Here is a 6,740-nt window from a genome sequence, read left to right on the forward strand (position 1 = left end):
GCCTTTGCCCATCATTTCTTCCTCTTCCTCTGCCTCTATCGTTACCATGACCACAACTATCGCGAAATCCTCCTCTTCCTTGACCTATTCTTACTAAACGGTCATTTTCTTCATGTTTGGTGACTGTCTCCTTCACTTAAAATGCGTTATCTTCGTTATTTTCTAATGACCTATTGTTTCTTGACTCGTGAGCTTGAAGGGATCCCATCAATTCATCAATGGAAAGAACTGGCAAATCCTTAGCTTCTTCTATGGCAGCTACCACATGGTCAAATTTTGGAGTCAAGCTTCTCAACACTTATGCAATGATTGTCTCATCCGAAATTTGCTCACTGTAGGAGCGCATTTGACTGACTATTGCCATTGCTCTTGATAAAAAATTAGCAATTGATTCACCATTCTTCATAACCAAAGTTTCAAAGTCACATCTTAGTGATTATAATTTCACTACTATGACCTTTGGATCACCTTGAAACTCCTTCTGCAGAATTGTCCATGCTTACTTCAATGTGGTTGTTGCTGCAATCCATAAGAAAATAGTCTCATGGACTGCTTATTGGAGAATGAACAAGGCTTTGGCATCCCTCTTCTTGGTTTCTCTCAGCCTTTCCTCCTCTTCTTCGTTGGGTTCTAGTTTATCAACATACTCCACCAAGTCCCATAACTCCTACGATCTGAGTAATGTCTTCACCTTGATGCTCCACCACTCATATTTCTCACCATTGAAAATTGGTATGAGTGGTTGAGAGGAAGAAAAACCAGCTACTGCTGCCATTCTCATACAGCTCTTTTAAAAAACAAAATAATACTCACTCTCGTGTTTCCCTCAAGTACCCAAAAGTGTTTCACTCAATACCCAATGGACCCAAGCCTCACGTTTCACTCAATTGCCCAAAGGACCAAACCTTGCTATGATACCAAATTTGTTGAGGAAAAAATGATAAAGAGATAACACGAAGAAATAGAAATAAAGTTTGTAGATGCTTTATTGCTTATATCAGAGAGTACTATGAAAAACAATTGTGATGTGCCTATATATAGGCTTACATGGAAACTTTAAAAAAAAACAAAATTTTTGGAGGTCTACTACACCATCAGAATTTTATTAGCAACAGAATCTACTATGCATTTGACCAAAACAAACTCATAATTCTCGAAAACTACTAACAACCCATGGCCCCAAAACTTGGTCAACCTTTGAATCACATCTCAACACTAAGTTCCATATTACAGTCATAAAAAATGCCTGTAATGAAGCCTTCTTGACCACGAAGACATGCCTCCCACCTCCCTCCCATGTTCCATCTTCTTCGTTTAGCAATCCAGATGAATGCTTTGAGAACGCAAATGATCAGTTGGGAAATGTTAACTTTTCAGATGGTGTCTTTCAATCCTCTACCCAAGATGACCCAGGTTACAATTAGAGACAAGCTAGGGACTACTTCAGTAAACCACGAGGGTGGCTATACATATCACGAAATTCTCATGCAAGAGCCTTCATTAATTGTTTGTCCTCCACTGGACCGACCAATAATCATAATACAATCGTTGAAACTCCTCAAGCCTTATTCATTGTCTTGAGGCATTTGGAGGATGACAATAGTCTCATTCCATTGTAAATTATGAACTCTTGGAGCAAAAACCTGTCAGTGATAGCCTATGTCTTCAAGATTCTGAGCCTAACCTTGGTGCACCTTTCTCAAACTCTTTGGCCATGGTTCCTTTTGAACCAAATTAAGACTTTTTGGGTGTAGGCCATATGGGGCCACTTTTAGTATGAGATAAATTATATGGAGGTAACTCTATGTAACAGTAAAATATCTAAATTTTAATTTTATTTCAATTTGTGGGTTGATTTAAATTATGAATTTTTTTTAATTATATGAATTTAGATTTGGAATTGTGGGATGATTCATGTTGGATCAAATGGTGGTTTAAAAGGTTTTGTTACTGTTCATAGCAGAGAGAATTTTTTATTTTAAAGTAAGAACAATAGAGAAAAGAACAAGAAAGATTTGATAATTACAATGATAAAATTTTATTCAACCAACAGTTTTATTTATGCAAAAGAAGCTAACAAATTTTCCTAATTTGTTGCCCATTCTTTGGACTATTACAACTAATTTAAATTCAAAAAGATACTAATAGCTATTGTTGATTTTTCTATTAGTTTTCATGCTTCAAGAAAAGACTTTTTCAAAGTTTGGAACCAGAAATGTCAACACTTGAACACTCCTCCTTGGCATTTTGGTGACAAACACCTATCTTTAGCTTTAGAACTTCAAATCCTTCTTTGGGCAATGGTTTGGTAAACATATCAGCAAGTTGATCTTCTGAAGAACAATGAACAAGTAACACTTCATTGGACTGTTAAACTTCTCTAATAAAGTGAAACTTAATTTTGATATGCTTTGTTCGGCCATGAAACATAGGGTTCTTTGAGATTGAATCTACATAACTATTATCACACATGATCTTGGTTGCTTCAGCTTGCTCTTGCCCCAAATCTTTCAACAATTTTCTTAACCAGATAGCCTGGTTTATAGTAGCTACAGCAGCAATGTATTCTGCTTCTGTTGTGGATTGTGCTATGGTTTCTTATTTCTTTGAGCTCAAAGTGAAAAAAGAAGAGCCTAGAGAGAATAAATACCCTGAGGTGCTTCTGGAATCATCAACACAACCTCCCCAATTGCTATCAGAATAGTCTAACAGCTTTAAGCTTCCTTCTGCAGGTTTAGAAAATTGAACCCCATGGGAAGTAGTTTCCTTAAGGTACCTTAGTACCCTTTTTGTAGCTGAAAAATGTTTTCCACTAGGAGAATGCATGAACCTAAAAAGCACACTAACAGCAAAAAGTATGTCAGGTTTACTAGCTATTTGATATAGAAGGCTCCCAATTAAATTTCTATACAAGCTTTCATCTATTTTCTTGGAGTCATCATCCTTGCTCAGCTTCTCATTTATCGTCATAGGAGTAGATATAGGTTTACAGTCCTGCATTTTGAATTTTTTTAGCACATCCATGGCATGCTTCTTTTGACATATGAAGATACCTGAACATGATTTTATCACTTCCATTCCTAAAAAATAATTCATGACTCCAAGATCAGTCATTTTAAAAACTTTCTTCATCTCATCCTTGAACTCTAGAATTAGCTCAAGATGGCTTCCAATTATGAGCATGTCATCTACATAAATAGAGACTATTAGAAGTTGACCTCTACTAAATTTCACATATAAAGTCACTTCACTTTGGCTTCTGCAGAAGCCAAGTTGTTGTAGATGACTATCCACGCTATCGTACCATGCCCTAAGGGCTTGTTTCAAGCCATAAAGGGCCTTCTTTAGGAGATACACATGATCTTCTTTGCTTGGAGCTACATACCCATCTGGTTGCTCTGCATATATTTCTTCATCAAGAAATCCATTTAAAAAAGCATATTTGACATTTAATTGATGAATTTGCCAAGAATTTTGAGCAGCAAGAGTGATAAGGAACCTTATTGTATCATACCTTACCACATGAGCAAAGGTCTCCTGATAATCGACACCATATTATTGAGAATAGCCTTTCACCACAAATTTAGCTTTGTGTTTGCATATTGTACCATTAGGATTGGGTTTTGTTTTAAAAACCCATTTGACTCTTGTGATTTTTGGGCCTTTCCACCAGTTGCCAAGTTTCATTTTTATTGATCATTTCCAGTTCTTCTTGCATTGCTCTTTTCCATTCTTGATAATCCTTTGCTTTAAAGTAACTTGCAGGTTTGGAGATTGCCAAGCTGCAACTTTGATAGATGTCCTGCAAGGATCTTGTGCCTCTTATTGATTTGTCATCAAAGTTATCTTCATGAATATGATCACCAATAGAGACATCTGATAGCATATTCTTCTAATTTTGCCAATCCCAGGTTGTTGCCTCATCAACCTTCACATTCTTGCTCAGGATAATTTTGTTAGTTTGAAGGCAAAAAATTTTGTAACCTTTAGTTGATGAACCATAGCCAATGAGAATTCCTTTTTCTATTTTGCTATCAAGTATTCTTCTTTTTTGTTCAGGCACTTGATAGTGGCATATGCTTCCAAACACCTTGAGATGATACACCAAGGGTTTGACACCATTCCAAGCTTCATATGGTGTTTTGTTCTTCAAAGCCTTTATAGGTAATCTATTCAGCAAATATATAGAGGATTAATAGCCTCTGCTCAGAATTTATTTGGCATCTTCTTCTCAAATAATAGACACCTAGCCATCTCCATTACAGTTCTGTTCTTCCTTTCAAAGACACCATTCTACTGTGGTGTATAAGGCGTTGTTTATTGATGTTTTATGCCTGCAATGCTACAAAACTTAGCAAATTAGGTATATGTATATTCGATGCCATTGTCAAATCTCAAGATTTTAATTTTCAGGACACTTTGATTCTCTACAAGAGCTTTGAACTTTTTGAAAATTGAAAAAACTTCATTTTTGAATTTGATAAAGTACACCTAATACATTCTTGCACATTCATCAATAAACAGAGTGAAGTATTTATTACCACTCAATGATTCAGTTCTCATGGACCCACTCATATCTGTGTGAATGAGTTGAAGCTTCTCAATGGCTTTCCAGGATTGATTCTTTGGGAATGGCAATTTTGTTTTTTGCCTTGTTGACAAGTCTCACATATTTGAGCTTCTTCAGAAATTTCAGGCATGTTTTCAACCAGGTTATGCCTCTTTAAGGTTGGCTAAACTCCTTTGGTTGAAGTGTCCAAACCTTCTATGCCACAAGTTTGAAACACTTTGAGTGATGCTAGCATAAGCATGTTCAGCAACTTACTCCCAATCAACAGTAAAACTCTTATTTTTCATCTTTACACAAATCAATTTTACTCCAAAAGGATCAAAGTGCATAAGCCTTCTTTGAATTGTAGAGAATATTCTTTCTCAAGCATGTTACCTACACTCAATAGATTTTGGCTGATATCAGGCATAAATAACACATCAGAGATAAGTTTGATACCTAAATTTGTTTTGACAACTGATGTGCCTCTTCCTTTGACTTTCACATATTCTCTATTGCCAATCTTCACCTTAGAGCTATAAGTTTCATCAAGATTTTTGAACGTTGTAGCATTATTACACATATAGTGTGTACATCCACTATCAATGAGCCATGTGTTGGGAGTAGTATTGCTATGAAATGATGAAGCAACAAAAAGTTCCTCCTCCTGAGATTCAGTATATGTAGTTTGTGCTTGTTGATTGCTCCAATGACCCTTGTTCTTAAATTTGCAAACTTTAGTGATGTGCCTATGTTGCTTACAGTTACCACACATTGCATCAGGCCTCCACTAACAACTTCTCCAAATGAGTGTTCTTCTTGTAAGGTGGGCATTTTGAATCTTTATTGCTGCTGCTTCCTTCATTTTTACTTTTGTTCTTCTTATTGAAGTGTTTTTTCCTTTTGCTAAGCTACTGATTTTGCACATGAAAAGCACCTTTAGTCATTTTGTCTTGTCTCAAGGCCCTTCTTTGCTCTTGTGCCGAAAGTGCATTCATTAATTCTGCAAGAGACATGGTGGAAAGATCCTTACAAGCCTCAAAAGAAAAGATTTTAGACTCAAACCTCTCTGGAAGTGTCATAAGAACCTTTTCAATAATCTTATTGTTAGGAAAATCCTCACCAAGCAACTTGATTTTGTTAACAATTAAGGATATTCTATCAGAATATTTGGCAATGGAATCATCTTCTTGCATGCTTAGAGACTCAAAATCCCTTTTCAGATTCAAAATCCGCATTTGTTTGGTTCTATCGCTTCCTTGGTACTCAACTTTTAGCCGGTCCCAAGCTTCTTTAGCAGTTCTGCATCCCATGATTCTAGGGAAGATTGAATTTGCAACTGAATTTTGGATGAGTGTCTTAGCTTTGAACTTTTTGGTCTTTTCTTCATAGTGGGCCTTGATTTGTCCCAAGGTAGGGTTTGCTAGTAGTGGAGGTGCTGGCCTATCTTCAACTACAACTTCCCAAAGATCAAAAGCTTCTAAGATTGCATCTTCACTTACCAAATTTGATAGTTTTCACCAGTGAAGACCTGTGGAGCTAACAAGAAAGGTTGTTGGCTGCCATTTTTTGTTAAAAGGATGAAGGGATTTTTTTTAGATGAACTCTAGGTTTTTTCTCAAATCTCACAGGTCCTGTAAGACCAACTAGTCTCTTATACCACTTGTTGGATCAAAAGGTGGTTTAAAAGGTTTTGTTACTCTTCACAGTAGAGAGAATTTTTGGTTTTGAAGTAAGAACAATAATAAAGTAGAGAAAAGGACCAGAAAGATTTGATAATTACAATGATAAAAATTTATTCAACCAATAGATTTATTTATACAAAAGAAGCTAACAAATTTTCCTACTTTGTTGCCCATTCTTTAGACTGTTACAACTAATTTAAATTCAAAAAGATATTAACAACTATTGCTAATTTTTCTTCTGGTTTTTATATTTCAAGAAAAGACTTTCAAAAACACTTGAACAATTCATTTTTAATTGTTTTTAAAATTATAAATTCTTAAATTCAAACTCTAATCAAATAAAAAAAAATTAATCTCAAATTATTTCAATTCCCATTTGATTCAATAGAAACAGTGAACTGACATTTTATTCACTTGTGAATTCTGATGACATTTGAAGTAAACCAGAAACAATAACAGAAGAATCAATTCCTTTATTCTCTGCACTCATGGCTGAAGATCAGTAA

This window comes from Hevea brasiliensis, chromosome 3, assembly GCF_030052815.1.
Source record: "Hevea brasiliensis isolate MT/VB/25A 57/8 chromosome 3, ASM3005281v1, whole genome shotgun sequence".
In the NCBI taxonomy this organism is placed as follows: domain Eukaryota; kingdom Viridiplantae; phylum Streptophyta; class Magnoliopsida; order Malpighiales; family Euphorbiaceae; genus Hevea; species Hevea brasiliensis.